Source organism: Drosophila obscura, unplaced genomic scaffold (genome assembly GCF_018151105.1).
Source record: "Drosophila obscura isolate BZ-5 IFL unplaced genomic scaffold, ASM1815110v1 contig_150, whole genome shotgun sequence".
In the NCBI taxonomy this organism is placed as follows: Eukaryota; Metazoa; Arthropoda; class Insecta; order Diptera; family Drosophilidae; genus Drosophila; species Drosophila obscura.
This window is the reverse complement of record NW_024542736.1, coordinates 8,696,053-8,708,300: the sequence shown is the minus strand read 5'-3', so window position 1 is coordinate 8,708,300 and position 12,248 is coordinate 8,696,053.

Sequence of the window (12,248 nt, the reverse complement as noted above, 5' to 3'; positions counted from 1 at the left end):
CAAAGAGAAACAAGAAAAAAAGAGAAATTAAAAAAAACCAGCGACCTTCTGCTGATTTCTGTTCGCCTGGTATCTCAGATTTGAATCTAACGGGTTTCTGCCATTTGAGCGTGGAAAGTGGTGGCAGAAAATGAGAGAAATTAGATCGAAAAAAGAGAGCAACGAAATACAAAGAGAAACAAGAAAAAACGAGAAATTAAAAAAAACCAGCCACCTTCTGCTGATTTCTGTTCGCCTGGTATCTCAGATTTGAATTTAAAGGTTTTCTGCCATTTGAGCGGTGGAAAGTGGAGGCAGAAAATGAGAGAAATTAGATCGAAAAAAGAGAGCAACGAAATACAAAGAGAAACAAGAAAAAACGAGAAATTAAAAAAAACCAGCCACCTTCTGCTGATTTCTGTTCGCCTGGTATCTCAGATTTGAATTTAACGGTTTTCTGCCATTTGAGCGTGGAAAGTGGTGGCAGAAAATGAGAGAAATTAGATCGAAAAAAGAGAGCAACGAAATACAAAGAGAAACAAGAAAAAAAGAGAAGTTAAAAAAACCAGTGACCTGCTGATTTCTGTGCGCCTGGTATCTCAGATTTGAATCTAACGGTTTTCTGCCATTTGAGCGGTGGAAAGTGGAGGCAGAAAATGAGAGAAATTAGATCGAAAAAAGAGAGCAACGAAATACAAAGAGAAACAAGAAAAAAAGAGAAATTAAAAAAACCAGCGACCTTCTGCTGATTTCTGTTCGCCTGGTATCTCAGATTTGAATTTAACGGTTTTCTGCCATTTGAGCGTGGAAAGTGGTGGCAGAAAATGAGAGAAATTAGATCGAAAAAAGAGAGCAACGAAATACAAAGAGAAACAAGGAAACAAGAGAAATTAAAAAAACCAGCGACCTTCTGCTGATTTCTGTTCGCCTGGTATCTCAGATTTGAATTTAACGGCTTTCTGCCATTTGAGCGGTGGAAAGTGGGGGCAGAAAATGAGAGAAATTAGATCGAAAAAGAGCAACTAAATACAAAGAGAAACAAGAAAAAAGGAAATTAAAAAAACCAACCACCTTCTGCTGATTTCTGTTCGCCTGGTATCTCAGATTTGAATTTAACGGGTTTCTGCCATTTGAGCGTGGAAAGTGGTGGCAGAAAATAAGAGAAATTAGATCGAAAAAAGAGACAACTAAATACAAAAGAAACAAGAAAAAAGAGAAATTAAAAAAACCAGCCACCTTCTGCTGATTTCTGTTCGCCTGGTATCTCAGATTTGAATCTAACGGGTTTCTGCCATTTGAGCGTGGAAAGTGGTGGCAGAAAATGAGAGAAATTAGATCGAAAAAAGAGAGCAACGAAATACAAAGAGAAACAAGGAAACAAGAGAAATTAAAAAAACCAGCCACCTTCTGCTGATTTCTGTTCGCCTGGTATCTCAGATTTGAATTTAAAGGTTTTCTGCCATTTGAGCGGTGGAAAGTGGAGGCAGAAATTTAGAGAAATTAGATCGAACGAGAAGGAACGTGCGAGTCGCTTCTGGGGACGCGACTCTACTTATACCCGTACTCAGTCAGTATATACATTTTTGAGCATGATTTTTTAGAATTTTAGAATAAAAAAAAAATTTTACATTTTACATTTTTTTGCTACATATGATATCTACATCTACATATACAATGTATATTCTACATCTAACATGTAGATGCTGTACATGTTCCAATTAGATTCTACATCTCCTCCGCTAGGGGTTGCTCGCGCACTGAACGCGGCAGAGTGTGCGAGCGAGAAGGAAAATGAGTTCCGTTGTCGTTTGCTGGAGGGGGGGGAGGGGAAGCAACTGAAAATGAATTTCTTCATTCTGGCTATAATTATGATCCGATCTAATTCAGATTCGGCAATCTGGTAGATATGGGCATTCTCTACGATACTGCGTTTTTAGTTTTATCGTATCATTAAAAATGTGCCTGCCACAGATTTTCGTCCTTTGTGGGGGCGGAAGGGGGCGGGGCGAAATTTTGAAATACACTTGTAGCAGTGTGATATCACATGAGTCTGGAAACCAAATTTGGTTTCCCTAGCTCTTATAGTCTCTGAGATCCAGGCGCTCATCAAGACACAGACGGACAGACGGACAGACGGCATGGCTATATAGACTCGGCTATTGATGCCGATCAAGAATATATATACTTTATGGGGTCGGAAACGTTTCCTTCTCTGCGTTGCACACATCCACTTTTACCACAAATCTAATATACCCCTTAACTCTTTTTTGAGTACGGGTATAAAAAAGAGATCAACTAAATACAAAGAGAAACAAGAAAAAAAGAGACATTAAGAAAAACCAGCGAACCAGCGAAAAAAAAAAAGATATCTTTTAATATGATTTACTGCAACATAAATATACAGTAGTCCGAATGGACTCGTGTGCGAGATAATCCATTTTACTGACAGGTCACCCTATATTTCCGCTGAATGCAATGCAAGCGAGCTTTTACGCGCATTTCATTCAAGTTGCGTCACCCACTCCACTTCAGTCCCCTTCCAACACCAGTTCTACGCAATTCAAAACGTTTTGCTTCTGATTAGAGTTTCATTCACAAAAGCTCAGTCGAATGATTTGCGCGCCAAAGAAAGTGACGTGAACGCCAAAGCAAAGCCATTAATCCATACAGTATACATACATATATACGTACCTACTGTATATGGTAAAGCCCAGTGGAAAAGCTTCGCGCAGCTAGCTTTCGAAAGCTTAAACGCACTCAGTTGTGTTTTTGTGTCGTTGCCGGCAAACGCGGCGTATGAAAATTGTTTGCTAGAAAACTGTCTGTTGTTAGTCTTTGGGAAAACTTGCCGGCGAGCGGTTGGCTGGATCACTTAGCTAGGCCGTGGCCCAAAAGAAAGTAACGCATCGCAATCGCTGGGAACAAAAAGAAAACGTGTAGAAGCCGCTGGGCAATATTCTTGGTAGTGACAGGTGCATCTTCAATCTCAATCTCAATCACAATCCCACTGTGTCGTCTTTGTGGGTCTGATTTCTGGCCGCCTGCACTTTGGGGGCTGGCTGCCATTAATGTCAACGCCACTGTCAGTCTGCTGCGGTTGGTTGTCGTGGTCGTCGTGTTAATGCTTTTAATTACATGCGAAACATAAAAAGTATTTCGTTAAGTGTTGCCGTGAAGTTTGACATCGGAAATTAATGCACTTGCCGCCGCCGCATGCATTTGCGGGGGCAGACAGAACAGTTCCACACCACATTGAGAGTCTCTCTCGCAACGTTCTCTTTTTGTTCGATCTTTACACATACGTACATATATCTTGCGGCTTTTTATAGGTAAGAACTACGAGTATATGCATATACAATGCTTGATTCCATTTGCTTCCATGCGTAAACAAAGTGAATGAGTTGTTTATTTTTGAATGGAACTCGTGCGTGCTCTGCCACAAAACATTAAACAATAAGTTAAAAGAGAATTTAGATTCTGAATTGCGAGTATTTATAAAGCACACCTCTGCTATATAGCCACACGTCACATTATATTTTGATCGAGAAAACCCAAACCTGCCAAACTGCCGGCATTTGCATACGCGTTCCCATGGTTCTGTCCCTGTATCTGATCCCTCTCGCTCTCTCACCGTTGAGCAGTGCTCTAGCATCATTATTAATAATGTTTATTTTGTTGATAATATTGATTTCGAAATCTAACGTATAGTCGTAAGCCTATACGAATGTCAAGTCATCATCATCATCGTACTTAAATCATAATGAAGCGATCGTCATCATCTCAACTTGAATTGTTTCAGAGTCTCCACTTCAAAACTGCCCTGCTCTTGCGCCTGGCTTGGGGTCTGGGGTCTTATCACGCCTCATAGGCGACCTTCTGACGCACTCGAACTTCTGAGCATTGTCACACACATTTCGAACTCAATTCGCTGCTCACATTTCCATAAACATACTCCAGTCTCTGGCTGCGGCATTTGGCCAAGTACCAGTCCAGAATTAAACGAAAAAGTTATATAAATATGAGGTTTTATTTGCTTAAGAACACATTTCCAACACCCCACAGCCACCCACCCAGCGACGGCTCATTAAACAAATGCAACATCTGTTGGCGCTTTTTGGGCATGTTGTTTACAATCGGCATTGCCGCGCCAAATTTAATGCCAAACATATTTAATACCCTTCGGGAGCATGCAACGTCATGGATAGGATTCGTGCCGAACCAACCCGAAGACCAGCCATTGTCCATCTATCAACCCACTGAACTGGGCGGGAAAATCGGATAAGAGAGCGAGCGGCATGAGGAATATGAAAATTTATTGCGTATACGCCGCAGAGGCCGGCATTTCATTTTACGAATGTTTCGGCGTGCATCACAAGTTGATTGGGCTTTGCTATTTTGGTCAGCCATCACCCCAGCCCAGCCCGCAGGCAGAGTTCCAAATCAAAAATGTCTTTATTTATACGAGTATGAGTGGTTTGTGATTTATGCGGCCGTCTTTGTATCTCCATCTGATTTTCGCTCGTCTTTTGGCATAGTCTCATTTTTTACGGCATGATTTGCCTAATTATGAGTACGCACCGCACTGCTGGAGGAGAAGACCTGGCCAAAGAAAACAGGAAAAAGCGGTGGAAAAGTGTGCGGCAAAACACGTCGTAGACAGGCCGCAGTCCGTTTGATTTGACTGATGAGTGCGTGTGGCGCCTTTCGATTTGCGGTTTCTTTTTTGTGGGACAACAATCGCGATCGCGTCTGCAGTGGCCTGGACGCCGCTTGAATAAGAAATGTCCCGCTCGCTCGCTGACTCACAAAAACAATCGAGAGCAGCAGCCAGCCAGTCAGTCAGTCAGCAACATATTCTCATCGCGAATTTCTTTTCAAAATTTAACCCAACTGTGTGATCGCTATACAAATAAAAGGTGGGCCACATTTAGGCCTTTGTGGCACGGGGCGGGTGGTGGCTACAAGTAGTGGGTGGAGTCCAGTGCATACGCATCGTTTGTTTAACCCAAAAACTATTGATCATTGTCGATATAATGTATTTCTTTAATGTGCCCTGTATTTATTTAGCTACAATTTGTGGAATTTTTACTTTTACTTTTTACTCTCCGCTGTGTGCTAATTCTTTTTATGGCCAAATTCTCGATAGAACTTTTGGCGGGTGCGTTCGCTTTATAGTTTGAAAAGCAAACAAAAGACCAAAAAAAAATGAGGCATGCGATTATATTTTACGATTATGAATTGCCGAAAGGGCTGTCTGTGAGGCACGTGCAACTCAAACGTGGGGGTTGGGATTGGGCTTGGTGGGGGCTTACGTTGCTTTACGTTACTAATGCGTGTTTAATTTAGTGTCAAAGCAGTTGGCAGGAGTCCTGCAGCTGGCAGTCGTCTGTTAATTGTCCGGCAGATCGTTCGTTCGACTTGCCCGCGGATTCGATTCGATTCTAATTCGATTAATCCATAACACTGCCCCCCAGTCGTACCAACGCTGCCAAATGTAATTACCAGCACAATGGGCTGGGGCAGGGCAACAATAACAAATTATTGTATAATCATTAACGACATGAAAGACCATACACTCATACTCCCCGACACAAGCACCCAATCCCCGAGACAGTTCCATTTCAGCTCCTTCTTTACACTTCAGTCAGGCCCAAGACGGCAGACGGCTGAGTAAGAGCCTTTGCCGGGCCATCTTTTGGCAGCTCGGAGGTACCCAGGGGTGGGAGTGTTCCCGTCTGAGTCAGAGTCAAAGTCAAAGTCTGAGTAATTCATTAGACGTACATTGTGCTGGGGAGCATTTGCATAATTATGCAATCAGTTTTGGCACACTTACACATTAGACGCAGACGGCTGATAAACAGCCCAAGAGCAGCGCCCAAATTCCATTTCCTTGCCCCAAAGACCAACTCGCACCGTGCCATAGACAGCGGCGCAGACAGGGACTAGACCCAATTTGATTAGCACGCGCATTTCGAATGAAGGCCAAGTAGGAGGTGGCACGGCCCTGGCACCTTACCCCCCATAGTTAGCCTCCGTACGTGGGCGCTTAATCATCGTCTTGCGGGGAAGACACAGCGCAGAGTGCTTCTTTCTTGTGGGCTGGGGGCAGGGGATACTTTTGTGGAGCTTAATTAGAAGTCAAATGTTTGCTGCCAGGCAAGGCCGTTTTCGTGCGTTTTCATACCGTTTTTTACGCCCCCGCGGCATATGTCTTACTCTCTCTTTCTCTCTCTCTTTTAGTAAGTGTGTGGAAGGGGGGGTGCACGTGAGTGTGGTGTTTATGATAGCTCTTATTGCCCATTTGTATGCCCAGGAGTCATGAGTTGAAGATCAGCCAACAAATGGGTTATTAACTTTGTGTCACGACTGAAACCCAGCTGATAAATGACACAAGGAAACAGTCGCTGAATGGGCAGGATAGGGAAGATAAAAGTCCACAGCAGCCTCATCAGTGCAGTCCTTTTAGATATGAACGCAATTTGTTTGGCGGGAAAATCAGAATGTATGAGCTTTCCCCTCGATGAAAACGCTTCATTTGTCATGCAAAGGGCTGGCTGCCATATGGCCAGGAGGATTGCCAGGAGTGTGTTCCCAAGTCCCCTCATTAGGTTCTATTTATATTCGACTACGCTTAAACAAACAATTAACACAAAAGTTTCCTCCCAAAGTCACTCGTCGCCACAAAGGCAACTGTTCCCAGTCAATTGGCCAATTAAACGCCATTGTTTTGGCCGCTTCCTAAGCAGTACCTGATACATTCATATGTATAGATGGGCTGCTTATAGCCGGAATCAACTAAGTACCCAGCCAACACACAAATTTATAGCTCATTTATTCATGTATATTGATTTGGGCGATTTAACTGCGGCAGCAGCTGCTTGATGGCCCCTGGCCTACCCATCAGAAATCAATCGATTCCCACAAATTATAGCAAATAAGTAGGGAAATTTCCAGAAGCGAAAATCCTAATCCAAACAGCTTTAAATAAACTGCCTGTCTGCTTTTTCACGCCTCTCCCACGCTCATATGCCCATTTTCTATGAGCAATTTGGATTATAACCCGCTCTGGATCACGCTACAAGGAGCCTGCTGCCAGTCCTACTCCCCAATCCGAATCGCAATCCTTGACAAATGAGCCACACGCTAAGTAACAACTTTCTTCATCATTACTTTCAAATTGTTTCTGGGCGCATCAAAATTTGAAAAACTGTGAGCACCCACGCAGTTGTCTGGCTTCATTCCCATCCCTTGGCCTGGCCTGGTCTGGTCTGGCCACTTGTTCCGCACTTTGGTGCCATTTCCGGATTTCGTTTCGTCTTGGCCTCGCGCTTCGGTGCTCCTCCAGCTTACTCATCTCGTTTATTTTCGACAATCGAGCGGTGCGGCTCCTGCTGCTCTGTTTGATCACATACTCGCATATATATTCGCAGTTTCATTTGCAATTCTAATTTGCAGGCAGACGGCTCCTTAATTGAAATCCAAACACAAGAAAAATAACCAGTTGGAGGCTCTTTCCTCAGGCCGAACATATTCCTTTTCATCAGACACTAATACCAAAAAAGAACATATTCGCTTAACCCTCTATAGTTAACATAGATAGTAGATTTGAGGATATTATATTGCTTTTGATTCGATAGAGTTTGACGCATTTTGTTGTGCCCAAACTTCCGTACGCACGGCGATGATAGATTCCACCCCATAAATGTACAATAAATATAGAAATATTTTTAGCCTTTAGCCTGCGCTCTGTAGGCAGGGGGATATACATATTGATCTGGATTTTTTTATTGCTGCTGTATAAATGCGGCTGCTTATAATAATTTGGTATGCAGCTCTTGGATCGGCATGGGTATGGGTTGGAGTGAACATTAACTTGTTTTTCTGGCTTATTCATTGATAACAAAACGGGGAAGTGAATAATACTGGGTATGCATATTTTTTTTCGGGGACTCGATCGCGTTATAATTATATGCAAATACGACTCCAGAGGTATTTTAGTCGCAGTTCGGGCCCAGCTCATTGTGGATGAACGTATTTAATCTGTCATTTTCGTAATGATTAGGGTATGAAAAAGGGAATTCTCGCGTTCCCGCTGAGAGTCGTCGCTCCTTTTATTGGCCCGACGACACTTGTTTTGAGACCTCTGGCAGTCCAAATTTAGTGCCAGGGCCAGCCGGTCCCTTGCCTCTTGGCTGATTGTCGGCGTTCTTGAGTTTCATCATGCAATCTGCAATGCGAATGCTCGGGGAATGATGCTGTAAACGTCTCCCAGCGATGCCTAGCTACAGAGTAGGGAGGACGAGCATGGGTGTTTAATTTACTGATAAATATTTTTATTCCACAATAAATACATTTTTCATTACGCACTTGGGCGACGACTCGTGGCCGGCAAAGCCATAAAAACATGGCCAAAACCAAAAAACCGTAAGCGGGAAAGCGGGAAAGCAGTAACAAGCAGAGAAGAAACACCCGTGTACGCTTCCATTTCCATTTGTGTCCTGCGGTCATTATAATGTTGTGTTTGCATATTAAGCCACTGGATGGGACGGCGGGGTGGTGGTGCTGCCTCGGTGGCTGGCTGGTGTCAGTGAACTTTTGGGTCGTAAAACGATTGGCATGGCCAAAAGTGAAAGCCAGCCATGCTCGTGGCTAACTATGCAGCCAGCTCATAAAAATTGCAGCCAATAAAAGGCGACAATTGCCGGCACGGCACTTGGACCTGCTCGTGGCATTCGCCACTTGAACGGGCAGTGTCGTTGTCTCTCAGCTTATCGCTCATCCGCCGCCATCAGCAGTTGCTCAACTGGATGCAGTTCCCCATCCCCATACCCATCTCCGACTGCACTCAAAGTCACACTCTGTCATTAGAGCGTCCCGGTGACAGCTCATTGCTAATCCGTGAGGAGCACTTAGATTGGACACCCTTGACACCCTTGCTAGTGGCACGCCCCCGCCCCATTCGTCACTCTTCGAGAGCTTCAAGTGAATTATCCTCCAAGCTGACGTCAGCAGTGGGACACGCCTCCAACGGTGGGGGGCGTTTGCTTGCATGTAGCCTCCTCGCGATGACAAATTAAACGAAACGCGGAGCAAGTGCAGGACGAGTGCAGGCTCAGCGGAGCGGGAACGTCAAACGCGTTTGGGTAACGCCCAAGTTTGCTTAACAGCCCCACTCACTCGCAGGCAGGATGCGAGTTAGGGGCCAAGTTAACGACGCCCTGCCACGCACTGCTCAATAAATGCCAGCGGAAGTGCGGCGAGGGCCATTTTTCAATATGCTCGCCGGAAATGACAGGGGACAAACGGCAGCAAAGTCGTGCAAAGGACACTCCCCAGCGCATACCAAAGCCCCAACACTGCAGCCAACTGCCGTCAGAAACGGTATTTCTCATATACATATGTGTGCCTTATTGCATTCTCCCTTGACACAAACTGTGAGTCAAACTGAATTCTATTCCCCAGCTAGTCCAGGGAATGTGCGAAATGCGATAACTTTCAAGGTCAGCCAAATGTTAAATACGCATTAGTGGACCATATTCAAATGCCATATGATACCCACAAAAGATACAAATGGTATCGACTGGCATAGATACTCGTACATGCTCGTATATTTTCACTTATATCGAAGCAATTAAAGTGTCTTTAGCGCGGACTTGTGGGAAACTAGCCCATGGGTAAAAGAAGGAATATTCTTTAGCTGTAACATTTGCCACAGAGTAAGGTTTAATATTAGATTTAATGCAGAGACTCTGTTGAATTATGGCAGCTGCTGTAGCTCAGAATTTCCCGATCTTATTCTGTTATCAAAATAAATTAGAATATGGGTGAATATCATAGCCAATCCCATCGTTATCCCTCAGTAAGGGTATCCTAAAGTTCAGCTTGCGTGGGATTCACTTTCCGTTCTATTTACAATATACACGAAATCGTAAAACAATAGCCAGTGCTATCTGTGCTATATGGCCCTCCCCCCCGACTGTCCATCTGTCTCTGTGCCTGACTGTTATGTGTGTGTGCTGTATGAATTCACAGGCCAAGCAAATAAGCAAACAAACCAACAGCAGAGAGCAGAGTACAGACGACAGACAACAGTCAGTAGAGTAGACGATGGCGGTGAGCGACAGCAGCTGCAGAGTTTCCCGGCCCGCGGCTTTGTCCGTGACCCATTGGCATCTCTCTCAGCGTCCCGCTCCTGGCAGTTGGCGATAAAACGCCTTTCTTGGCCAATGCCTTATCAATGCTGCTACACTGCTTAACACTGCCACTGCCACTGCCCCACAGCAGCAACAAGCTCAGAGGAAAAGTATAAAATTACATTCATCCGTGGCGAATGAGCAACGTTTAAAACATTCTCCATCTGCGCCAGATAAAGAATGCTACGTAGCTTTACAAAAACATTAGTTGAACGACCAACCCATTCGCAACAGCAACAATCGTGCACATACAAAGCCACACCACAAAGCCAAACAACAGCCATATAGATATAGATATAGTAGAGATCTATGGCCATTGTTTGAGCGTTTAGCCCGCGACTGTTGGTTGTGTTTTTCTTATACTCGTAAGCGGAGGAGAAACAAACAGTTACAGTAGCAGGCAAACAGAGCGAGACATGCGGCTGGGTAGCCCTTCGGAGTCGCATAAATAAGTGAGGATGGCAGGACAAAGGAGTTGGGCACAAACATCCTTGACTTGACTTGACTTGCAACGGATGCCACAAAGCAGAGAGAATTATGGGTAGCAGCTAAAGGCTGACTGGAACTTGTCCAGGCTCTCCAGTGCTCTAGGCACCACCCATTGGAATCTGAGGCATGAAACTGTAATGTAATTTAAAAATACTCTTAGCATAGCGAATCATTGGACTGTTTTCATATAAATTCCTGTCTGTGCAGAGTTTTCCAACTCCACTTCAACCCAAATGGCAGCGGCTTAATGTGGCCAAAAGGGATACCATGAATGGCCTGCTACTCCAGACTTACTTAATTGCCATTCATTGGTCAATTACAGGGACATGACCGTGGGACATCGACATGTCAATTCGGAACCGAGGGTTTTTACCCAAAAAGCAATTTTCCACCCCAGCACCACCATCATCACCGCAGAGGGACGGAACCACTTTCGTTGGCTGCAATTGAAAAACAAGCTTTTGGTTTTACGGCGCTTTGTTCGCCTCCTTTTGTCGGAGTGGGCGTTGGAGTGTAGTCATTTTTGCTGCTGCTGCCAGTGGTTCCACACGAGCGGTGCGGCGGCATGCGAACTAGTTAGATTAATTTAGCCAGAGTCACAAACACAATTACGAAGTCATTTCAATTTATTAAGCGAGTGGCACCCCCGGCAAAAAAGCCACAACGACAGCCCCCGATGAAGAGGAAGAGGATCTGGGCTATAAATGTATTTTAGCCAGCCAACTCCCCCCAAATAGAACACTGTATGAGCGATTAAAGGAGCTGAGGAGACGAGTCGATGGCCCGCCAAATGTTCGAAATCAATTTGGCGGCTTGGCTTTAATTTTTTTCCCTTACTTTCAGTATTCTGTTTTGTTTTTGTTGTAGCTGCTGCTGTAGCTAGCTTAGCGATTTGTCAAAGTGGATGAGACAGTCCTTCGCCCTCCCATGCCATGCCATGGCCATACGTACGTACGAGTATTTCCCCCGAGTTGACTATTATTGAACGATAAATTGATTAGATATGCGTGTGAGAGAGTGTGACAACTTGCTTCGACTTGCTGATGCTGCTGCTGCTGCTGCTGATTCTTATTGCTGCCTCAAATTGCCATTTCAATGTTAATTTTATTAGGGTGTCAGCAATAAATTCCGTTCAATCTTAAATACCATAAAAAACGTTACACTTCTGCAACACACATGAAAGAAATAAACGAAGAAGAAGAAAGATCCACTTTCCCTAGCACACAATTTGCATTACCGCCAAGAGCTTTGAACCTTATTCAAATCTGAGCCGGAAAATTATACTAAAATATACATACATATATAGGCATTTATATATGTAGTATATGTATGTAGATATGCATACGCCCCCACACACACAGGCCACAAGTTATCCATCAAATGGCCGCACGACACTCATGTCGTGCAGTCGGGCTGGGCTGCGGATTTACATGCAGGCGGCGGCGCATGTTTGTGGCAGCAGTTGTTGTGGCTATGCTGTGCTATGAGTGCCTCTCCTCTCCATCAAGTCCATGGTCCAGGGTCCTGGCCACAGGCACTGCCACAGCACTCAACTAAAATTTTGAAACGATTCATTTGGCTCTCAAC